This window comes from Zalophus californianus, chromosome 8 (genome assembly GCF_009762305.2).
Source record: "Zalophus californianus isolate mZalCal1 chromosome 8, mZalCal1.pri.v2, whole genome shotgun sequence".
Lineage (NCBI taxonomy): Eukaryota > Metazoa > Chordata > Mammalia > Carnivora > Otariidae > Zalophus > Zalophus californianus.
Window position 1 is genome coordinate 20,186,434 of NC_045602.1, and position 25,681 is coordinate 20,212,114.

At 37.4% G+C, this 25,681-nt stretch overlaps 1 protein-coding gene and 1 pseudogene across 8 annotated transcripts in view; one reads left to right on the top strand and one right to left on the bottom strand.

The window, feature by feature from the left end:
• NCOA1 (nuclear receptor coactivator 1) overlaps window positions 1-25,681 on the top strand; it is a 246,093-nt gene that overhangs the window by 115,816 nt on the left and 104,596 nt on the right. For 4 of the 8 annotated variants that reach the window (XM_027621457.2, XM_027621459.2, XM_027621460.2 and 1 more), the window contains exon 1: window positions 20,939-21,096. The gene's annotated coding sequence lies outside the window, so the exon portion shown is untranslated. Of the gene's footprint in view, window positions 1-2,275; window positions 2,315-20,938; window positions 21,097-25,681 lie in introns of those variants that run through there. The other 4 variants (XM_027621455.2, XM_027621452.2, XM_027621454.2 and 1 more) reach the window with 2 other exon arrangements.
• Window positions 7,483-8,428, bottom strand: LOC113937322 (annotated as a pseudogene).

Genomic DNA, 25,681 nt, shown 5'->3' on the forward strand with positions numbered 1-25,681 from the left:
TTATGTGTGCTGTGAATCCATAATCATTAAAATAAAACCATATATGTATCTATGTTTGTAGAAGAGTAAATATACAGGTGTTTGCATTAATTAATTCTGTGTGGAACAGTTATGGGTGAATTTTATATTTTATTCTTTTTATTTACCTGTATTTTCTGGATTTGAAGAGTAAACCTGAACTATGTTTGTAATTCAGACATGTGGACAATTTGACCTCTCTTTTTCACCCCCAACTCTTGTTGATTTAGTCCAATGTCTCGTTCACCTCAATTGCTGCATCAGTCCAGCTACTCATTTTATTGGAATTAGACTGCCACAGCAGCCCTCTTGCCTCCATTGCTCAGCTACCAGAGCTGTCTTCCTAAAAATCTTGGCTAGTTGGGTTCTTCCCTTGCTTAGTCCTCCAGTTTAAGTAGTTAAATGTTAAATCTCCAAAACCAACAAGAGTAGAATACATTTGAATAATTTTCCCTTGTTAAAATTTGGTCTGAAGACCTGCAGCCAACTGGAATTTGGCCAGCTCAAGACTTAATATAACATTTTCTCCTAACCCTAACAAAGTCACTTTTGACCAGATAGCTATGCCAGGTTTGGGGGGGTGGGGACGGGAGGAAGAAAGGGAGAGAGAAAATATAAATTGAACTCAGGCATTTCCAAATCTTTGCTCTTTGTCCCTTTGTTCTACCTCTGCAACCTGTCACATTTTGCCCTTGCTGGGTATTTGTTTCTATTCAAGGGACAATTTACTAGTTTTCTTGAGTATTTAGTTAGTAAGAACAAATAGCCAAATAATGAAAGTCCATCAGTTTTAGTGCCAATTATTATATCAGCAGATCCTATTAGGAGTATTTATTGAAGCATGTCATGCTAATAGTCCCAGAGTGTAATTATACTTGCAGATTTTTCTTGCTTTCAGGGAGTTTGTAACATGTTCCAGATGGTTAAATAGGAAAGAGTAGACATTTTGTACTGTCTTTTCAATTATGATAAGAATTTGATGTTACATATTATGTTATTATTGCTTTTGTTAGATTTAAACATGAGAGGAATTTAAACACAGTGTGTTGGGTTTTTTTTCTTTTCTTTTTTTTTTAAATTTCTTAACTGTGGTCAGCAATAAACAGGACCCATCATAGACACTTTTCCCCTGTTAAGTTGTTTAATTGCTTTAATTTAAGCATCATTAAAATGAGATAATTGCATCTTAAGCATTAATTCTTTTATGAATGTAGTCCTTTATTCTTGGAAAGTATTTACTTGGGTTTGTTTTAGACTTAAAATTACGTGGTGAACCTTCTTGAAAAAACTTAAGACTGAAATAGAATAATTTTTTGCAAACTGTTGATGGTTCTTTGACCTTTTTCTGCAAAGTGGTATGACCTTAGATTCAACATCAGTGGGACATGCACTTTAAATTTGCCAGTGATAAATGATGACTTTTCATTCATCTTTTCATTCTCTTGTCTACCCTTCACTGACCATCCACCTACTTTCATTTGAAAGGAAGTTTACCAAAGATTAGGCATATAGCATGTGAACATAGAATAGAATAGTTTGTGGGTCATGGGGATCCAGACCCATAAACTTCGGTTTCTTATGACCTCATATCAACCAGTTTGCTAACTGGTTAGTTGACTTGGAGAAATACGTTATTTTTCAATGAGAAACAGACTACTCTGTACTTCAGTTTAACCACCTGTATATTTTTGTAATGTAATTTTTGTGTGGATGGGGGAAAATTGGTCTTGACCCTTAGACTACCATTCTCTGTCCTTGAAGCTCTCTTCAGGATTTCTTGTATACAAGAAGACAAGCAAAAACAGCAACAACAAACAAACCATAAAAATATAATGTCAAGGGTGCCTGGGTGGCTCAGATGGTTGGGCATCTGCCTTCAGCTCAGGTCATGATCCCAGGGTCCTGGGATCGAGTCCCGCATCGGGCTCCCTGCTCCTTGGGAGCCTGCTTCTCCCTCTGCCTCTATCTCTCTGTCTCTCATGAATAAATAAATAAAATCTTTAAAAAAAAAATATAATGTCAAAGTTACATTTTTGGTAATGAATACTGTAGACTATTCCTGAAAGATTTTGTAGGAATGAAGCGAGTAGTTTACATTCTGTATCATCCAGCAAGATTTACTTCCTGTAATTTGCCTTTAAATATCTTTGTTCATTCTCAGACTTTCCTATTCCTTACTAAGCTGCCACCTTTCTACCTCTTCTTGACCTTCTCTCCCCCAAACAGCCTTCTCAGCCTCTGCAGACTCTTCAGTCTTCCTCATACCTGCTCTACAGATTCTTTACAGTTTTTCCAGGTAAAATTCTTATCCTTTCTTTAAAATTCTTTAAATTCCTTCCCAGCAAGATCAAAGGTAGCCCAAACTGAGACTTAAGAAAAGCATGTCTTTGGGGGAGATTCTGTTTATCTTTCTATAATAAACTGGCATTAAATTGGGATTTCTATTTTCATGGCTATTGCCAAGTTTTATATAGTTTGGTGTGTTTAGCATGTACAACAACTGTCATGATAAAGTTATTATTAACCATTCAAGTTTATGAGTCTGGGAATATGGAAAACAATATGGGCAAATTTAATTTTCTTATTTTTGTGTGTGTTTGTTTTAAAGATTTATTTATTTATTTGAGAGAGAAGGAGCATGGGTGCACACATGGGGGAAGGGGCAAGAGGGAGAGAATCTTCAAGCAGACCCTGCGCTGACTGGGGAGTGCATGTGGGGATCTATCTTATGACCCATGAGATCATGACCTGAGCCAAAACCAAGAGTCAGATGCTTAACTGACTGAGCCACCCACGTGCCCCTGTGTGTGTTTTTAAAATGTTTTATATATTCCCTGTGCCATATGTAAAAATTTGATTTTCTACAAAAGAGATGTTTAGGTGGGATTAATTTTTAAAAGAATGACTCAGGGGCACCTGGGTGGCTCAGTCAGTTGAGCATCAGACTCTTGATTTCGGCTCAGGTCATGATCTCAGGGTCCTGGGATTGAGCTCTGTGCTCAGCAGGGAGTCTGCTTATAGTTTTTCTCTCTCCCTCTCCCTCTGTCCCCCCTCCCCTCCACTTGAATTCTCTCTCTCAAATAAATAAATCTTTAAAAAAATAAAAGAATCGTTCACACTAGGATTTCATTGAATGAAATATTTTAGCTTTGCATATAAAGAATGAGATTTGATGTATAAATTTAATATATGCAAGACCTTTCCAGGGATATCTATATGAGTTAGATGTATGTGATGAAATTTAGGCTAATTAGGGAAAATATCTCTCTGGTAGGTGGGAAGAGATGATAACAGGATATTTGAAAAGCAATTCTATTTTGAATTCCTGATACCATCTTTCATCTGGTTAACTAAGCTAGAAATTTTCCTTACATCTCTCTCTTTTATCCACTGCACTTTCCTCATTAGGTGGAAGGGGGTTGTGACTGTGACTCCCATAATCATAGGGCCCCAGAGGGTTTACTTATCCATTGACCCCTTGCCTAGAATATGACATTTGAAACATCTAGAAAATTGCAACAATGGTACTTCATTTCTCATCTTTCCTGAGGTTTCCTTTGTCCCCTAAATATATATCTTATATATTTAAAATCTCTTTATTTTTCTGTTTTCCCTTAGAATACTTTAACCACCACACCCCTGAACATGGGTCCTGTCTGTAGATTCAGATTTTATTTTTTGGTATATGTTCAGGCAAGTTTCTAAGCAGAGCTCATGAATTTGCATTCCCCATGGGTCCAGTTTGTTATAGATCTCTGTATTCCTGTATCCTAGGAGGCTCGGTTAGGAATTAATACACACCTTTGTCTCATTTCCCCAAACCTAATGTTTGACCTTACTCTGTTAGCTGACTATCAAGTTCAGTTTGCAGCATGATAGGCACATCGTAGTACTTGTGATACCTCTAGTCCCCATGTATTTTGACCCATTAACTGTTGAGAGGAAGATGCTCAGCCACTTCTAGGAAGTCAGGCTGAATCAATTTACCTGTCTAGCAAAATGGATGATGAATGTAGGAGAAGGAGAGCCATATAGCAGTGGGACCTCTTAGCGCACATTGTCCACACCTGCCAGTTACATAGCTAGTTAGTGTACTAGAGTTCGATGAAAATAAGAATTTTCTTCCCTTCTGGGGAGGAGGAAGGGTAGCTGCAATGGTTTCTGAAACCAGCCTTTCTAAGCCTCAGCACGATTGGCATTGTGGGTCGTATAATTCTTTGTTGTGGGGACTGACCTGTATGTCATAGGATTTTCAGAAGCATCTCTGGCCTCTACCCACTAGATACAAGTAGCATTCCCATACTCCCAAGTTGTGACAAGCAAAAATGCCCCTGGAGGGAATTAAAGGTCCCAGTTGAGAGCGGCTGCCCTACAATTAATGCACTTTTGATTATATCATGAGGACAGATTCTTTGAAGGTGGATTGTTTTTTACGTACATTTTAATTATTTTGGTAACTCCAGAAAGGCAGTACCAATTTACATACCTTTTAAAAATATATATATATTATTTATTTATTTGAGAGAGAGAGAATGAGTGGGGGCTGGGAGAGAGAGACGCAGGCTTCTCGCTGAACAGAGAGCCTGATGCGGGGCTCGATCCCAGGACTCTGGGACCATGACCTGAGTCGAAGGCAGACACTTAACCGACTGAGTCACCCAGGACCCCACCCTCCATTTACATTCCTAACAATGATGTGGGACATTGCACAATTCCCTAGACCCTCACTAATGCTGGATTTTGTCAGTCTTTTAGCTCTACCAGCCTAGTAGATGAGAAATTACTTTTCCTTAATTTTAATTTAATCCAAACAGTTATTAATTAGGTTGGTTGTATTCTTATTTTTATTGTCCAATTATATATCATCTAATGTGCATTACTTTTTTAATTCTTTGCCCATTTTTTCTGGGATTAACTTAGTCACTTGTGGGATTATAAAATTGTTTTCATTGTTAGGAATTTTTCATTGTTTTTTGGTCAAAATTACCATGTTTTCTTTATAGTTTCTCGCTTAATTTATAACTAGCTTTATGCCCATATGTTTCCCAGTATTGAAGCTATTCAAGTATTGAAGTGTTGTATATAAGATACTTGATAGATTTTTAAATAAATGAGCAGAGAAGAACACTAGTACTTATCTAAGGAAACAATGTGCGTGTGTGTGTGTGTTCATGTGTGCATGAGCATGTGTGTGTATGTTCTTGTGCGTTTACATGGGCATTGAAGAAAAGAGGGCTAGACTGAGCACATTTACCAGACATTGGAAAGATATTGAGAAGCTGAAGACAACCAGGAGAGTGTAGTTTCTTATGATGTGCGTGAAAGCTCAAAGAGAATATTGACTTTAGGATGGACAGAAGGTTCACCTCAAATCTCCCTAACCAAATTCTGTAAGGTCAAGTAAGTGATAAGGGTTCAAAGCGTTAAAAGGAGTTAGAGGTGACAATTCAGAGAAGTGATATAAGAAGAAGGATATAGGAGGCTTAAATTTCAGAGTGTAAGTAAAATGGGATTTTGAAATCTAGGTGTAGGTTGGTGGGAGAGCCCAGTTTATATGGATTATATATTGCACTTTATAATTTTTTCCATGTATATTGGGAAATTTCTGTTCTTTAGTATTCCTGGATGCCATCTTATTTTCCTGTCCCATGCTCTGGATGGCCATCTTTTCCTTTGAACACACCTTTGCCCTCTTCTTTAAGAACAGAGAAAGAGATAGAAAGTATATATCTAGAGCAAAAATTCTCAAAATAAGGTCTGCAGATTCCTGGGGGTCTGCATTAGTCTGTTTAGGCTGCCAGAACAGAATACCACAGACTTTGTGGCTTAAACAACAAAATGTATTTTCTCATTATTCTGGGCACTGGAAGTTCAGTATTAAGGGGCTGGCAGTATTGGTTTCTGGTGAAGCCTTTTCTTCCTGGTTTGCAAAAGCCCACCTTTTCACTGTGTCTTCCCATGGCCTTTCCTCTGTGGGTATACTCCTGATGTCTCTTCCTTTTCTCATAAGGACATTAATCCTGTTGGATTAAGGCCCCATCCTTATGGTGTTAATTAACCTTAATTAGCTCCTTAAAGACCCTATCTCTAAATACAGTCACATTGGAGGTTAGGGTGTCATCATACAAATTTTGGGGAGACAAAATTCAATCTGTAACAGGGTCCCAAGATCTTTTCATGGGGTCTGCAACATCCAGATGTTTTTGTTTTTTGTTTTTTTTTAAGATTTTATTTATTTATTTGTCAGAGAGAGAGAGAGCACAAGCAGGGGGAGTGGCAGGCAGAGAGAGAAGCAGGTTCCCTGCTGAGCAAGGAGCCTGATCCCAGGGTTCTGGGATCAAGTCAGGAGCTGAAGGCAGACGCTTAACCAACTGAGCCACCCAGGTGTCCCTACAACATCCAAATGGTTTTATGAATAATACTAAGATGTTATTTGCCTTTTCTAATGCATAGACATTTTCATTGAGGGTACAGTAGTAATGGAAGGTAAATCTGGTAGCTTACCACAAATCAAGGCAGTGGTACTCGACTATATTTGTGAGCTTTAATCTTCTTCAGTACTACATATTTGCAGTAAAGAAAAAAATAGATTATTAAAGGGCTATTAAGTATTCTAAAATTTGCTTAGTTTTAATTTATAATACAATAAATATTGATAATCTATATAAATTAAATCTCTTTTTAGTCCTCTGTAATTTTTAAAATTTCTTTTTCTTGTCTGATTGCTGTGGCTAGGATTTCCAGTACTATGTTGAGTAAAAGTGGTGAGAGAGGACATCCTGGTCTTCTTGTTCCTGATCTTAGGGGAAAAGCTCTCAGGTTTTCACCATTGAGTATGATGTCTGCTATGGGTTTTTTATATATGGCCTGTATTATGTTGAGGTATGTTTCCTCTAAACCTACTTTGTTGAAAGTTTTTATCATGAATGGATGTTGTACTTTGTCAGATGCTTTTTCTGAATCTGTTGAGATGATCATATGGTTTTTGTCCTTTCTCTTGTTAATGTGATGTATCATGGTGAATGTTGTTTTTTTTTAAATGTATTGTTGAATTTGGCTTGGAGTCCTCGATTTTTAAAAGTGTAAAGGAGAGGTGACAATTCAGAGAAGTGATAGTGTAGAGAGAGAGAGAGAGAGAGGATAGTGGGGGGAGGAGCCGAGGGAGAGGAACAAGTGGACTCCCTGCCGAGCAAAGAGCCCGACTCAGGGCTCAATCCTCTGACCCTGAGATCATGACTGAGCTGAAACCAAGAGCTGCATAATTAACTGACTGAACCACCCAGGTGTCCCGGAGCATGGGCTTTTTGTGCCGAGTTTTTCACACATACTATGACATCATTCATTTCTGAAATCCTTTTGGGATGAAGTGTTTTTTTTTTTTTTTTTTTTTTTTTACAAACTGTTTATTTTCTGTCAGCCTTTTCCATTTCTATTTCCGTTTTGTTTGCCTTTGTGGAAGAGCAGCTTAAGACCACTCAGTGGTTGTTCCTACCCATTCAGTGGCCTGAGCAGTGGGAGCTGCAGACCAGTCTTCGGTGGCCGGCTGGGCGCTCCAGTCTTCAGTAGGGAACTGCTGAATAGGCACCGAGGGCACCTGCACGCCTTCAGACCAGTCTGCGACTTCAGGCTAAGTAGCAGTGAATTCAGGAGCTGGAGCTGTCCACTCACCCTGAAATTCCTCCTTGGTCACAGCCTTTTCAGCAGCGGCCTGCTCTTCCTGTTCAATCTCTTCACATTCTCTGTAGAAGTAGAGATCAGGCATGACCTCCCATGGGTGTTCACGGGAAATGGTGCCACGCATGTGCAGAACTTCCCTGGCCAGCACCCACCACATCAGACCCACTGAGTGAGCTCCCTTGTTGTTGTAAGGGATGGCAGTGTCCACATAGCGCAGAGGAGAGTCTGTGTTACACAGAGCAATGGTAGGCAGGTTAACATAGGACGCCTCTGTAAGAGGCTGGTGGTCAGCCCTGGGATCAGTAACCACCAGAAATCTTGGCTCCCGGAAGGCTGCCTGGATCTGGTTAGTGAAGGTTCCAGGAGTGAAGCGGCTGGCAATAGGAGTGGCTCCGGTAGCAGCAGCACATTTCAGCACAGCTCTCTGGCCAGTATTCCTGGACGATATGACACTGACATCAGCTGGGTTTTCAGTGGCAACAATGGCACGAACTGCCAGCAGAAGCTTCTCCCAGGTTCTCTTCAGATTTATGATGTAGATACCATCACTTTTCCTTTTGTAGATGTACTGTTCCATTTGAAAGTCAAGGTTGGTGCCACCTAAATGGGTTTCTGCTGCAAGGAATTTGAGGACATCCTCCTCCTTCATTTGCAGGACATCAAGGGCTCCAGACATTGTGAAAGTTTCTCTTTAAGTTACGATGGGAACGCAAAACAACGCCGTATAGACCCTTCCCTGGGTAGCTCGGAAAGGCTGAAGTTTTTATTATATGTAATCTCAGCTCAGACATTACCCTCACATACACACTGGCCTTAATACTCCATCTAATGTGTAAAAGTAGCTCCCCTTGTAACTCTGCCTCAAATTATTGTTTTATTTATTGATCTTTTCCTCTCACTGGAATGTGAGCTTTGAAGAGTGGGAACTTCATCTCTCTTGTTCACTGCCACTCCCAAGCACCTGCTATCGTGCTTACCACACATCGGGCACTTGAATATGTGAGTCTTGAATCGCTCTGCCTGTTAAAAAAGAAATGATGTGTACTGAGTAAAAGAAATAATAACAAAATTCTATAATCTGATTTTAAAATACCTTATAATGTGTATTACCTGTTTTTTGAAGTCATGAGGCTAAGGTGTCTGGTTATTGTCCGCCCCCCCTTCACCCGAAGATACTGTGCATGCCCCTAGATGGAAAGTGATAGTTAAATGTAACTGTAGATTAGCACACCTCATTATGTGATTATAACTTTGCATTCCAAAAAATGGAATTACTTATTAAAACCTCTAAGCACATATGCAGGTCACTTCTCTATTTTAAAAGGTAATATGTAATTTAGAAATATTACAAAAAGAAACAGAAATATCTAGATACAAGCATTTTTATTGGTTAACTTTAGTGAATATCTATTCTTTGCTGCCCTTGAGAGGTACAAAGAGGTAGTAAGACTGTCTTTTTCTTGACAGTGTGTGGAGTAAACTGAGCCCGCACTTAGAAAAATGTGTAATGCAAACACTCATCTGATAAAGTATATGCCAATTTTAACTGTTACCTAAAGTGATCTAACCTGTGTTTTGTAAAATGCCATCTTAGTACAATGCCGTCTTCTAACACATGTAAAACCTGTATTGGGAATTAAAATCCTGTCTGAGCATCCCGCCATAGTGTTTTGGAGATTTAGAACAGCTTAGTTTTGATAGTCTTCAACAGCTGCCTTCTGATTCAGTAAAGTTGCTCTTCAAGAAAGAACTAAACACTTGTAGTTTAGGTGTTACATTTCATTTTTAGCTCTTTGAATGTGGACTCTCTCCAACATCCTGGTGTTTTCTCTCGCCTTGTAGCAAAAACAGAGAGAGAAATTATATTGCAGAATGTTGCCACAGAAATGGGCTTTCTCCAATTAGTAGAGACTAATCCAGCAGGTTTACTACTTTCAGCTTTCTGTTACCCATGTGTTCTCACCCTCAAACCTGTGCCTAATCCCTTATATTAACAATCTAGTGTACCCCCGCCCCCCATGCCAGTGATACCGCTCTTGGATTTGTTTAGAAAGATGTAATGTCCTTTGACCAGTTTAATGATCCACATTCTCTTTAAGCTTTTAACTGCATTACTATTGTTGAATTGGAATAGGTTCAGTAATAACATAATTTAACCTTTTAAAATTATGTACCTACTCTGTGCAAGTTAAAAAACATCCATCTAGGAGCTTAAAGTCTAGTGAGGGAGAGAGGCAGTAAGCACATAATCACACAAATAGGTTAATATAAATTTTGCAAAATGCTAAGGAAGAGAAGTAGAAAGTGCTATTGAAGTATAAGGAAGGGCTGATTTAGATTACTGTGGTAAGAGTAGTAGAGTTTTAGCTGAAGCTTGAACAGTGAATAGGAATTGGGCAGGTAAAGAAAATAAAAGATTATTTGCAACAGAGAATATATTATAGTGAAGGCCATGGAGTGGGGAAGAAAGACCGGACAGTAGGTAGGAACTCAGGAAGGACCAGTGCTGCTAAAACATACCATGCTATGGGAAGAGTGGCTATGTCATGAGTTCGGGATTTTATTATAAGTGAGATAAAACCTCATGGAAGGGGTTTAAACAGGAATAGGATATCAGATTTGTATGTATGTGGACAAGGACTTATTTTCGAAATAGGCTAGATGGGGCATGGTGATTGAGTACAATATAGGATGTGACAGTGGAAAAAATTTCAAAGGTGATATCCGGGTTTCTGTGGTAGCATTGGGTGAGTGTGAAGGTACCTCCCCTGCTCTCCCCCCCCCCCCCCCCCCCCCGGTTAGGGAATGGCCAAGGAAAAGAATATAGAGGAGTTTAGTTTGGAACTTCTTAATAAATAGGCAGATGCTTATAGGTGTGGAGTTTAAAATAGAGCATAAAAATAGTAGGAGCATTCTTTTGCGAATAACTTGTGTTCAGAATAGATGTGTTTATATGACATCCAGAAGAGATATTAAACTTAGTTGGCTATGATCTGTTAATCATTTCACAGTGTTTACTATGTGCCAGGCATCATTTTAAACAACTTAAAAATACTAAGTGTTTACTCTCCTAACAACTTTGGAATAGGTACAAGTATTATTCTGCTTTTTTGTAGAGCAGGAAACTAAGGCATGGAGAGGTTAAGATCAGAAAGTTAGTGATAGTGGAGTTGAGCTCCAGAATCCATACTTGTAACCATAATGCAATATGTCTCAGTTATAAGAAGGGAATGTGGTTGCCTATAGGCAGATATGGATAGCTAAAGCTCAGTTAATTTCACGGATGTGAGGTTCATATTCTATCAGTATGCTAGTGTTTACTAATCAATTATTGATGGGCATTTGGGTTCTTACCATTTTTTGCTCTCATAAACAATGCTGGCATGAACATCTTTCTTCATACCTCTTATCCACATACACAAAGAATTTCCTTGGAGTCACAGTTCTCTTTAATGCTGGGTGCACTCAGAATTCTTGCCCTTACCAAGATTTATTTCCCAGCTGGAGTCCCCTTGGAGCTCATGCTTTTACCATGGAGCAACATTTTCATATCTTTCCAACATAATACAGTTTCTTCTAACAACACCCATGAATTTACCCAGATATTTTAAGACATCCAAAAATTATGTGAAGAGGTGGTTTTTTTCTGGAGAGAGATTACCAGGTTTTTATAAAAGCATTTTGTAATCATAACAGCAATGAAGTCAGGCTTCTAAAAATCAAAGATTAAGAAGGAAAAATAAGTAAATATTGCCATCCTATTAAAAAATAAACAATTTCATCTTTAAAGTCTTTTTTTAGGCGTCCTCTTCATAGTGTTAATAAGAAAAAAACGGAGATATTAAATAAACTTTACATACATTTTTAAATTATTTTTTTAACATTAATGTGGCTGGCTTGATTTCAGATTTTATTTAAATTATTTTTGCCTTTGATTTGGAGAGCATGACTCTTGCATGATCAGTAGAAGGAGGTTTGGTCGCATCATTCTTTATTCTTCTGTGAAAAACTTACAGTCTCTCTTAAGGAAAAAAAACCCATTTCGCTCAAAGTTTTAGGTGCCACCTTCTTTCTTAAATTTTATTTGGGGTAGAATTAATAAGAACAGAGAAGTTACTATGGAATCTTAACTCTATGTAAACCAAAGTAATTTCTAATTGCTACTAGTGTTAATGGTTTATCTACAATGACCCACTACAGGACTGCAGCATAGCTAACCAAAGCTAGTGCCATCACACCCAGATTTTGGCTAACATTATCCCTTTCTCTCCCCATCAAAAAGCACATCATAAAGAAGAAGAGTTAACGTCATGTAATAACAGCTAAAGTCATGTTGTAATAATGATAATCTTGAATTTGCACTAATTTTATGGAAGTAATGACTGCATAAACATTGTAATTTTAAGTGTTATTAGTAACAGGTTACTTTCATCACACTTCACAGTTATGGTATGTGGGCTGGGGGAGAGAATCTACTGCCCTTAGAGATTTGAAATTTTCTTTTACTTCCTCACAGAGAAGAGAACAGTAGACCACAGATTCTTTTGATACTCATCTCATAAGGTAACAGTTGATAACGAAAGGTGGATTTTTTTCTGCTTTCCCAAAGTCAGAATCCATGGTATCAGCTAATGTGTATGAAGAGACATTCCTTTGATCTAAAGGTGGTCCTTTTTAAAACTTTCCTAATTAACTGTTGTATAGGCCATACTGCCTGTTGTTAGTTTTCTTTCTGTCATATCATTCATTATGTTATTGAGCAATTTCAATGGTTGATCGGTTCTTGAGAATGTCAGGATGGTGGATTTTAAAATTGTCAGAAAGATTAAGGTGTAAATAACATACATGAAGCAAAACTTTAAAAAGATTATGAAATAACAGGATGATTGAAAATAAACAAGTAAAATATTACGGATAATAACATAGTATTTGATTCCAGGTAAAGGTGGTGGGTTGAGCACACAGTTAATATTGTTCCCTCACCACAGTTAAATTAAACAACAACAAAAATAAAGTCAATAAGGGTTGTTGTTGGGTTGTTTTTAGTCATAAATCCAGGGATGTAGGAGAATTGGAGAAAAATAGGGGGAATTTTTCAAGGCCAGAAAACAGCTAGATGAGTGGTAGCAATCTTGTTAAACCTAGGAAAGCCCAGTTTTACAAGGGGAAAGCTAAGGACTGATGGAATTTGTACTGGTGAATCTCCAAAGGGCTCAGGCAGTGTTAGTGTGGTGCAACTTTGAAAGTGGAAGGTGAAGAAGGGTAAGGAACTAAAATAAGGAGGATTGTTTAAAAGATGTTTAAGAAACAGTTAAATGGGGGCACCTGGGTGGCTCAGTCGTTTGGGCATCCAACTCTTGATTTCAGCTCAAGTCATGATCTCAGAGTTGTGAGATCGAGCCCCATGTCAGGCTCTGCACTGGGCATGGAGCCTGCTTGAGATTCTCTCTCCCTCTCCCCACCTCTAAAAAAAAAAAAAGAAGAAGAAGAAATAGCTAGATGCCTGGATCTTCTTCACTCTTTGCCACTGTTCTAATGAACTGCTCCTATCTTGACAGGTATATTCTCTGGATTAAAACAGAGGGCCACTGGGCTAGTGGACAACAGGCATGTTGAGGAGGAGGGGGATTAAATGAGCATTGGCATTTTGAATAATGAGAGCCCCTGCCCTCTTCTCTGTCATTGGCTTCCCATACTGAGGCCTTTATCCTACAGGCAGGAACAGGAAGAATCTTCTATGAAGAATATGACTTGCCCATTAATAAAGGCAAAAAGAACTGTACATAAATATTGTACTATATTTGGTCAGTTTGTTTTTTGTGGAGTACAGGTTAACAGTTCTGAAACTACTTTATATGTATGCAGGTGTTGAACAAATAAGTGAATAAGTGGTAGATAAGGGGAACCAGGTTTCTCACATTACTATTTGTACTCTAGTGAAGAGCCTGCCCAGGTTGCCCTGTGGTGAAGGTCACAGTCAATAGCCCCACATATTTAATTAGAGCTTTAAATAAACTTTTTATTCCCAAAGATCTAAATACCATGAAGCATCTAAGGAAAGCACCTACTATGAATAATGGAAACCAAAATAAATAAATCTAGAATACAAAACAACTTGCTGAAAACAGACTATACAGCCGAGAAAATTTTATGTATATTTACATACATACACACACATACACATCCAGCCATATATAGATATATATGCATATACACACACGTACATATATACATACATCATATGTGTGTATAAAATATCTTCAGCAAGATGGGATGCTACATCTGTAAAGCAAGAATAGGATATTTTAAAAAGAGCATTCAGAAAACAAAGAATTCTTATAAATTAAGAATATGTAGCAGAGAAAAACTCAGTAGAAGTATTGGACAATGAATTGAGGAAAATTGTTTAGAACGTAGAGTAAAAAGGAAAAGAAATGATAAACAGGAGATGGAAGAAAAGAAGAAGATGAATCTAGGAGGGTCAACTTACTAGTGTTAGGAGTTCCAAAAAGAGAGAACAGAATACATGAAGGGAAAGAAGAAAGTAAATAGTATAGTTCAAGCAAATTTCTCAGAACTAAAAGTGCCTATTGGGTGCCCAGCATAAAGGAAGAAAAGAGACCAATGCCAGTTCAAAGAATAGGATATCCACATAGTCGACTAAGATGCTCAGTCTCCGTAATAGTCAAGGAAATTCAAATTGAAATGAAATCCTATTTTCATCCATTAGACTGTTAAAAAATAAAGTCTGTTGATATCAGGTGTTGGAAAGAATGTGGGGGAAATGGTTCTTATACATTGCTAGTGGGAGTATGAAACAACCATTTTGGCAAGCGGTTTGAGGAATGGTGAGTAGAGTGGAAGATATGTAGCTACTGTAACTCAGAAATACACTCCTGGGTATTGCCATTAGAAATTCTTGCACTTGTGCATATGAAAATATGAGCAAGAAACCATGTACAAGAACACTCATTGAGGTATTATCTGTAAAAATGAAAATTTGCAGACCACTTAAATACAGGAATGGCTGAGACCAGGTATATTCACATACATGTATGAATGAAACCCATATGTATGCACACTTCAGCAAGGATAGAGCTCCAAAATGTAATGCGTGATATCAACAAAATGCAGGATTTATGTGTACTATACAGTTAAAACACTTATATTTTAAAATACAAAACGTTAATGTATATTGTTTACAGATACACACACACGTACATATTCACAATTCAGATGTACTAAATTCACGACAATGGTTGTCTCTGTCAAAGGGCGGGGGGATGAACAGAGTGGGCTCTGTGTCAGTATGGGGACTTCTGATTTATTGGTAGTGCTTCATTTCTTTCTTTTTTCTTTTTTTTGAAGGGAATTTTTTAATTTTTTAAAAATTTTTTATTGTTATGTTAATCACCATACCTTACATCATTAGTTTTTGATGTAGTGTTCCATGATTCATTGTGCTTAACACCCAGTGCTCCATTCAATATGTGCCCTCTTTAATACCCATCACCAGGCTAACCCATCCCCCCACCCCCCTCCCCTCTAGAACCCTCAGTTTGTTTTTCAGAGTCCATCGTCTCTCATGGTTCGTCTCCCCCTCTGACGTATTCCCCTTCATTCTTCCCCTCCTGCTATCTTTTCTTTTTTCTTAACATATGTTGCATTATTTGTTTCAGAGGTACAGATCTGTGATTCAACAGTCTTGCACAATTCACAGCGCTCACCGTAGCACATACCCTCCCCAATGTCTATCACCCAGCCACCCCATCCCTCCCACCCCCCCACCACTCCAGCAACCCTCAGTTTGTTTCCTGAGATTAAGAATTCCTCATATCAGTGAGGTCATATGATACATGTCTTTCTCTGATTGACTTATTTCACTCAGGTAGTGCTTCATTTCTTAAAGAAGAAAAAAATATAAAAAGTTTATATGTTGTTAAGTCTGAGGGTAATCCCATAGATATTTATTCTGTTTCTCTATATATTCTTAATTTCTGGCTCTGTACCTCTGCCTAACTCCAAATAACAAAGGAAGACTATTTAATAGATTTCCTTTTTACTCTATGTGGTAGGTGCATGACAGGGCTCTTCTATCAGCTGGCTTCCTCATTTGATTCTTAAATCAGATTGAATTTAAGAAATTAAATTAATAATTAAATTAAAGGAATTGGGAGGTGCTGCATTAACCAGAACTTGTGCCAGAATCCAGCATTGGAAGCAGATAATGAAAACGGAGAGGCCTTATGCAGGAGGAGAAAAATGGAACCAGTAGTTGAAAGCCTTCAGCCATGCTCAGCTATCATGGGGGGTTCTAGTAGGAGTTTGCACTATCCATATCAGATCTCCTACTCTGGAGTCCTCTGGATCGGGGGAGGGGTGGTGAGGAAAGACTTAAAATACTGAGCTGTTGAGAGCACAGATAATTACATAGCAATCATTGGCGTATAGAATATTTGAATCATTGTATTATACACTTGGAACTAATATAACACTATTCAACTATACTGGAATTAAATTAAATGAAAAAAATTACTGGAGAGATACATTTTATTTTTTAATTTTTTAAAACATTTGAGAGAGAGAGAGAGAGACTGCGCAAGAGAGCACGAGCAGTGGGGAGGGGCAGAGGGTGAAGGAGAAGCTGACTCCCTGCAGCCCGATGTGGGGCTGGATCCCTGGACCCTGAGATCATGAGATCATGGGACCTGAGCTAAAGGCAGCCCCTTAACCGACTGAGGCACCCAGGAGCCCCAAGGAGAGATACATTTTAAGAGAGCTCATTGATTTCACAGTAATAATCAAACATCAGATTATTAGAACTGTCCTTTTTCTCAATATTTCTTCATATCCCTCCTGTCTTCTTAGGTTCTCTGTGTCACCTATCTCCTGGTTCCATATTTTTTAATTCTCATTGTGTACATATCTTTTTGAATATGGATTTATTGTGTGCTTTTCATTTTCATGCAGTTTCTAAATGACTGTGCTCAGCCTCCGCCTTATTAGCATTGCTTTCACATTCCCTCATATGGTTGACCATGAATCCATCCGGACCCTGAATCGTTAGCAGGATCCATCTAGCTTCAGTTACTGCTTGGTTTTGAAGAAGTACCCATAAAAACTCCAGTTTTATAGAAGAGAGTGACATTATGTGACAAAGATTATACCTGCACGATTAAGTATGCAGGTGATTTGGAGGGTTGCTCTTTCTTGGAAGCCAAATACTGACAGAACCTAAGTTTATGGATGACTGGATGAGCAATGCCATCATTGCCAGGAGTCAGTTGCTATTTACCAATTCCTACACAGATTTACCTAGGAAAAATTCAAAGATAAAGTGCTTCACAAATGAAAGAATGCACAAAATCGTATCAGGAGGATTGAAATGAATTGTTTCAAAAAAATGTTCGAGGGCGCAGTTTATTACAAATGCAAATAAGCTAGATATATAAAGTGAGAAAACTTCAAATAGAATGTAAATTGGGCTATCTAACTATAAATCCTGTAACAGTTTTAACTGTAAGTCAATATGAAAAACTAGTTCGTTTCTTCGAGTTTTTGAATTGTGGGTTTAAATCAAGAGAAGAAAAATCTTGAAACTATAAAAAGCACTTAGTTTATAGGGACTGGAAGGGGTAAGCACTTTTGGATCCAGGTAATAAGATCACCCAGTTTTCTAATATTAAACATTTCACTTCAATATGGAATTAAGCATTTGGGGAAATCATGAGTTAGAGAAAACAGTTTTTATATAAAAAGAAAAAGCCCAAAACAAGCATTAAAAAAAAAACTATTACAAATGTAAAACAAAAGAAAAATAGATTTGTTTTTATTGATAGTATAATGTACCATATACATAAAGTAAACCACTAATTTTATTTTTGAACATATGAATTAATTTGGGGGGAGAATTGAATCTTGGTGAACCCATGAAAATATTCAGTCCCTCTATTTTTGAGGGGGTCTTTTTTAGTTTCAGCAATGTTATAAAAAAATTTTTTTTAATTTTATTTATTTATTTTGAGAGAGAGGGTGCAAGCCAGGGGAGGGGCAGAGGCAGAGGGAGAAGGAGGAAGCAGACTCCCTCTGAGCGGGGAGCCCCACAAAGGGCTTAATCTCAGGACCGAGATCATGATGTAGGCCGAAATCACGAGTTGGACGCCGACTGAGCCCCCCAGGTGCCCCAGCAATGTTATAAAATGTAAGTGTATAGGTCTTGCATATCTTTTGTTAAATTAATTCTAAGTATTCTATGTTTTTTGATGCTGTTACAAATTTGTTTTGCATTTTATTTTCCAATCGTGGTTGTATAGAAACACAATTGATTTTTGTAGACTCACCTTGTGTCCTACAGTTTTGCCAAATCACCTATTAATTCTAGTAATCATTTTTCAGATTCCTTAAAATTATGTACCAAAAAATGATTTTTAAGTGAATAAAGACAATTTTAATTCTTCCTCTCTGAGTTTCCTTTTCTTTTTCTTATTGCATTGAATAGGACCTCAGTACATCCATTACAATAATAAAGTGGCTATGGGTGGGTGCCTGGCTGGCTCCATCAGTGGAGCGTGCGACTCTTGATCTCAGGGTTGGGGGTTTGGGCCCCACATTGGGTGTAGAGATTACTTAAAAATAAAATTTAAAAAAGTAATGAAGTGGTAGAGTGAACATTCTTGCCTTGTTCCCAATATTAGGAGAACTCCCAGTATTTCACCATTATATAAAATACTAGCTGTAAAGTTTTTCATTCATCCTCTTTATCAGATTGAAGGAGTTACCTTTAATTCTTAGCTTGCTGAGAATTTTATCATTGGTAGGTGCTGAATTTTGTCAGTTTTTTTTTTCCGTATCAAAATGTTTATATGCTTTTTCTGTTAATATGGTAAATTACATTAACTGATACTTGAATTTTAAAACAACCTTACATTTCTTGGATAAACCACAATGATCATGGTATATTATCCTTTTTTTTTTTAATTTATTTTTCATTATGTTCAGTTAGCCAGCATATAGTACATCGTAAGTTCTTGTTATAGTGTTCAACGATTCATTAGTTGCATATAACACCCAGTGCTCATCCCAACACCTGCCCTCCTTAATACCCATCACCCGGTTACCCCTTCCCCTCCCCCACTCCCTTCTGTAACCCTCAGTTTGTTCCCGGAGTCCAGAGTCTCTCATTATTGGTCTCCCTCTCTGATTTCTTCCCATTCAGTTTTCCCTCCCTTCCCCCGTCATCCTCTGCTCTATTCCTTATGAGTGAAACCATATGATAATTGTCTTTCTCTGCTTGACTTATTTCACGTAGCATAATACACTCCATCCATCCATCCATGTTGTTCCATCCATGTTGATGCAAGTGGTGGGTATTCATCCTTTCTGATGGCTGAGTTAATATTCCATTGTATATATATATATATACACCACAACTTCTTTATCCATTCGCCTGTTGAAGGGCATCTTGGTTCCTTCCATAGTTTGGCTATTGTGGATGTTGCGCTATGAACACTGGGGTGCATGTGCCTCTTCTTTTTACTACATCTGTATCTTTGGGGTAAATACCTAGTAGTGCAATTGCTGGGTCATAGGGTAGCTCTATATTTAACATCTTGAGGAACCTCCATACTGTTTTCCAGGGTGGCTGTACCAGCTTGCATTCCCACCAACAGTGCAAGAGGGTTCCCCCTTTTCCACAACCTCGCCAACACTTGTTGTTTCCTGTCTTGTTAATTTTAGCCGTTCTAGCTGGTGTAAGGTGGTATCTCGTTGTGGTTTTGATTTGTATTTCCCTGATGACTAGTGATGTTGTACATTTTTTCATGTATCTGTTAGCCATTTGTATGTCTTCTTTGGAGAAGTGTCTGTTCATGTCTTTTGCCTATTTCTTAACAGGATCATTTGTTTTTGGGTTTTTTTTTTTACGATTTTATTTATTTATTTGACAGAGAGAGAAACAGCGAGAGAGGGAACACAAGCAGGGGGAGTGGGAGTGGGAGAGGGAGAAGCAGGCTTCCCGCTGAGCAGGAGCCCCATGCGGGGCGATCCCAGGATCATGACCTGAGCCGAAGGCAGACACTTAACGACTGAGCCACCCAGGCGCCCCTGTTTTTTGGGTGTTGAGTTTGATAAGTTCTTTATAGATTTTGGGTATCAGCCCTTTATCCGAAATGTCATTTGCAAATATCTTCTCTTATATATATTATCAATTTATTGTTTTGCATCTGTTTTCACGAGGTTGATTTTCTTTTCTGGTAATATCTTTGTCAAGTTTTGGTATTAGGGATTTGCTTATTTAATAAAACAAGTTGGGAGTATCTCCCTTCTTTTTTCTAGAAAGTATGTACGGGAAGAGTTCTCTTAAGGGAAAATTATACGTGTGTACATCTCATCAGTATGGTTCCTTTCTTTCAGTAATCAAATCCCCTACATTTGTGCCTCTTAGGCACTTTTCAATGTCTTTGAACAGTCCTTTTTAATATTTTGTCCAGAGTTAATAATTGTTATCTGTGGGCAAGTTAGTCCAATATAAGATAGTCCATCATTACTGGAACCAGAGCTCAACAAATTTTATTTTTAAGTATTGTGAATATAAAGAGTTTGTAAAGTTTTTCAACAAAAAATTTGAAAGTAATATAGTAACTTTAATGCATAGTGAGAAGTATTACAGAAATCAAAGGAAGTATTCAATGTAAACTGAAAATACGAACAATCAGTATTTTAAGTAAAAAGAAGGATAAACATACAAATGCAGCCAGAAAAAATTTTTAAAAGACATATAAATGGCTCTTTCAGAAGATTAAGGGCAGAATGTAATTATGTATTATCTAAGTAGCAGTCTTTTATTTATTTATTTATTTATTTGACAGAGAGAGACAGAGCAGGAACACAAGCAGGGGGAGTGGGAGAGGGAGAAGCAGGCTTCCTGCCGAGCAGGGGGGAGCCCGATGTGGGGCTCGATCCCAGCACACTGAGATCATGACCTGAGCTGAAGGCAGATGCTTAACGACCTAGCCACCCAGGCGCCCTACCTAAGTAACAGTTTTAAATAGGAATACGTATCTAATCACCAGAAAGGACTTCAGCTGTAAAATCTTAGTCCATTGTCTATTGGAAGAATTTCTCCATATGGCTTTAAAAGTTGTATTTTTTTTCCTTACGCAGCATTTTTGACCTTTGTCATTTCTTAGAGAATAAAATGGCAATCTAACCTCCCTTCTGCTTTTACTTTTTTTCCTCTCCTTTTAGTTGTTTGCGTAATTGGCCTTAAATGAGGTGAGAGTGAAGAAACTAGAGCCATCTCTGGAAACCTCGCTACCCCACTCCCCTGGAAGGTACCCTCCGGAGTACTAGATTTGACCATATCTGTTTTGAGGACTCATTATGAACAAAGAAGTCTCCCAGGTGGGAATTAACTCTGTTTTTAAAGAACTTTGTCTCTATCAAAAGTATGGAGGGAAAATGATTACCTGTTGACTCTTTTTGTTAATGGAAATAATGTGTTTAATTTGAGAGCTTCAAGGTTATTCTAAAACATGTGCTGACATTCCTAAAGGAAAATGTTAGAGAAGTTCTATATTACATTTTATGAACCACTTTATTGCATGTTGAAATGAATATAGGGTTTATATCAATATTTTACAATGAGACCCTCATTGAATTAAAAATGGCAACCAGAAAAACTATACTGAACCATCCCTAGATTTGAGCTGTATATTTCTAACATGTATGCAGTCATTAAATCTATATTTGGTGCCCTTTTTTTTTTTTTACATTTGGGAATTTTTACATAGTTGTTTTCTAAGAGTTTGTGAGTTGCGTACTTGTACTAGTACTTGTGAATCCATGAACATGATAATGATCACGGCCTGTAGTTAGAAAAATAAACGTTCACCAAGCCAGGACAGTAGGTAAAAAGCTGAAGATTAAACAGAAAGTGATAAATCAGTAAGTGGAAGACTTCCAGCAGGAAGTTTTTTAAATTAACAGATTATACATTATACAGATAAAACTTTCAAATTTTAAGTGTAGAACTCTTGAGTTATCATGTGCCAAACATATTTGTTAAACAGGTTAAGAAGTAGAACAATATCAGCATTTCAGAAACTCCCCTCATCCCTGCCCCAGCCGCACACAACCCAGTCACTTTATTTTTTTTTTTTTTTTTTTTAAAGATTTTATTTATTTATTTGAGAGAGAGAGAATGAGAGATAGAGAGCACGAGAGGGAAGAGGGTCAGAGGGAGGAGCAGACTCTCTGCCGAGCAGGGAGCCCGATGTGGGACTCAATCCCAGGACTCCGGGATCATGACCTGAGCCGAAGGCAGTCGCTTAACCAACTGAGCCACCCAGGCGCCCAACCCAGTCACTTTAAAGGAGAAGGTTGTCACCATCGAGAGTGATAGCTGTCAACTTGGAAGAGTGGGGTTCAACAATCGTAGAAGTTAAAGGCAGTTAAATTTAGTTGGTTGACAAGCAACACCTGTGTTTGGAATAAACTGAATTTGGGAGATGGAAGCGAGACTATTTGTTGGCAGAGAGCTTTAAAGCAGGGGGGACTGGAGGTACAAAATGACTTGAGAAGATAATTCATTTGATCCTGCTACTTCTCACTTCAAAAATTTCATTGGTTTCTAGAACCCACTCCAGATTTCTGGCTTTATGAACTGGTGATACATTGTATTTATTAACTTATATTTTCTGTTATTTGAAATCAGACTAATTCTCAATAGAGAGAGAGAAGTGAGTTAATAAACTCTTTTGAATATTAAAAAGCCATTTTGCAGAGTAGGATGTATTATAATTCAGAGAAATTTTAATCACATAGGAGAGCCCTCTCTCTAAGAGTTTTCAGGAAGAGAGTGTTAGTACCATGACTTTATGAAAGAGAAAGAGAGAGAAAACAGAATGATCTAATGATTGATCTCTGGTGTGGGTGTCTTTTTCTGTAGCTCATTGTTCATTGAGTGACTCTGAGAAAATCCTTTTTCTTCATATCACAATGAAAACTTTTATCTTTTCTATTTCCCCTTAACATTTATCAAAAACAATTTTAAACCTGTTATATAGTTGCAAGGTTGGTATGCCCATTGCCCACTTTCACCAATTGTAAACATTTTGTTATCATTTACTTTCTCTCTCTGTGTACTTTACTCCTATTTTTGCTCCTCCTCTCCCACCACCACCACCACTATGATGACAGTGAATCATTTGAGAATAAGTTGTAGACATTTATGATCTTCCACTCCTAAATATTCAATATGTTTCTCCTACTTAACCATAATATAATAATGAAATTCAGGAAACATTTTCATTATTGTTATTATTTAGTTTATAGTTCGTATTAGAATTTTATCAGTCGTCTGATCCAGAATCACACATTGTGCAGTTGTTACAGCTATTTGGTTTCTTAACCTGGAATTCTTTATCAGCTTTTCTTTGTCTTCCATAAAACTGGCATTTTGGAAGAGTACAGGCCAGCTGTTTTGTACAGGAGCACTCATTTGGAGCTTGATATGTCTTTCCATCTGTGTTCCTTTCTAAAGAGACTATGATGTGGGACTTTGGAGATTCATGGATTTGTTAACTGAGAACCTTGTCTGGTAGAACAAGGCCTATAAAGATTTTTTTCAGGAGAAAGTCTGTTAAAACATGGTAGGAGCCCCAAATTCCAAAAGGTAGAATCCTAAAGATGATTTGGGTGTTATTGAAAAGAATTTTATATGTATATGTATACATATAATCTTAAAATCCAACAAGATTTACTGGTTTTTGGACAAAAAATAGGGTTTGTAATGGCAAAATTTTTTATCTTAAGGAAATAGCACATTTACATTTTATTCTTACTATTTTTTTAAAAAGATTTTATTTATTTATTTGACAGAGAGAGAGAGAGACAGAGAGGGAACACAAGCAGGGGGAGTGGGAAGGGAGAAGCAGGCTTCCCGCTGAGCAAGAAGCCCCATGCGGGGCTCCATCCCAGGACCCTGGGACCCTGACCTGAGCGAAGGCAGACGCTTAACGACTGAGCCACCCAGGCGTCCCGCACATTTACATTTTAAAGTGAATTACATCTTACAGGAAACAATTGTTTTATATTATAATGGCAAGAGAAGTCAGAATTAGATACTTAATCAATTTTATTTATTTATGTGTAATGTTTGGACTAAGAATGAGAAGACTCTCTGTTCGTGTGTTTGAAATTCTTGTAAATACCACCACGGTTTCTAGAAGTGGCATAATTTAATGTCAGCTTTTCTGGGAAAACTAAGGAAGAAGGATTTTAGTTTAGAAGCAAAAGCAAAAGTTGGGAATCTATTGTTGGCTTTTCTACTTATCAATTATATGACTGTAATTTAGTTATATAAGTTAAAGCATAGCCAGAATCTGGAACGAACTACCCAAAAATGATTTTTACCTCTGCCGCTTGACGAAGTTGAGCAGATTAAATAATGTTTCTATGCCTTGGTTTCCTCATTTCTAAAATGGATTATAGTATTACTTGTCTCATATTTTATGAGTGAATGAATTAGTAAGGTTTATGAGTAAATAAGTTAGATGCTTAGAACAATGATTGGCATATAATAAATCCTGTGTTGTGTTGATCATCATCATCATTTTCATCATCGTCATCATCATCATTATTGTCAGACAGTACTTTCTTTATCAGTAAGATAAAACTGTTGGAACTCAGCGATTCTGTAAGTAGAAATAATAATAATACATACTTCATAGAGCAGTCGTGAGGAATAAATGAGCTAATACATAGAAAATGCATAAACAATATATATATTATTAAATTGTTATATCCTTTAAATGCATATTAATAGGCCTCTTTTTTTGTGAGCCTTTTTTATTGTTCCTCTCAAATTCTTTGTTGTTGACTTCATACTGTGCAAGTGAAAACAGGCAAGGTAGGCGTTTTGTGTAGTCTTAAGTGGCCTATAGTCAAAAAGTTTGAGAAGCAGTGCACTAGATGACAATTGCTAGGGTTCCTCTGATTCTGAAAGTTTACATTATTTTCCATTGATTATGGAATATAACCATTATTTTCATAGTTACTCTGTTGAGAACGCTGGAAAGTGAAATTTGAATTTCACTTGTTTAGAGTTATCCTTTTGTTGAGCATTGCACTGGAAGGAATATAGCTAGTTCAATTAGTATGATCATTGAGGAAATGTTAATGCTGTTTGACCAATTATTCACCTGAAATGCTTGGGGATTTTTTTTTTTCATTTCCCAGTGGGTCTTAATAAGGTTTTTGCCAAAAAAAAAAAAAAAAAAAAAGAATCAAGTGAGATGACTTAAGTTTTAAGCTAGGCTTTAAAAAGTACATATTCTTCTATAAATTTGGGCAGTGAAGATTGTATGTACATTTATATTGTGATTTTATTCATGTCCCTTCTGCTGCAGTTGGGGGGATGACCCTGAAATTAACTGGAGGTTTACCTGACTTAATCATTTTCTAATGCCCTCGAAATATAATTCCATTGTTTTGGCAAATAATTGACATGCAGCTCTATTACTTTGGTACTTCTGTTACCTTATGACAAAATTAAGGATCAAATTTTACTATATTTATTTTTCTTTTACTGGTTTATATATGTACATTTAACCATACTGTATTCTGAAATTAGTTTCTGATATATTTGAGGAAAATTGAACAACTTCTGATCAGGGACTTAGCCCTTTATTTTAGATATTGGAATATTTTTTTAAAGATTTATTTATTTTAGAGAGAGAGAGAGAGAGAGCACACGCACATGCATGTGAGCAGGGGGCGGGGCAAAGGAAGAGGGGGAGAGAGAAACTCAGGCGGACTCCATGCCAAGCACAATCTCATCATCCTGAGATCATGACCTGAGCCAAAACCAAGAGTCAGGTGTTTAACTGACTGAGCCACCCAGGCGCCCCTAGATATTGGAATAGTTTTATGTGGTAAATGTGATTTTGATTTGGATAATCATCTGTGAATTATCTTTGTCTAATGT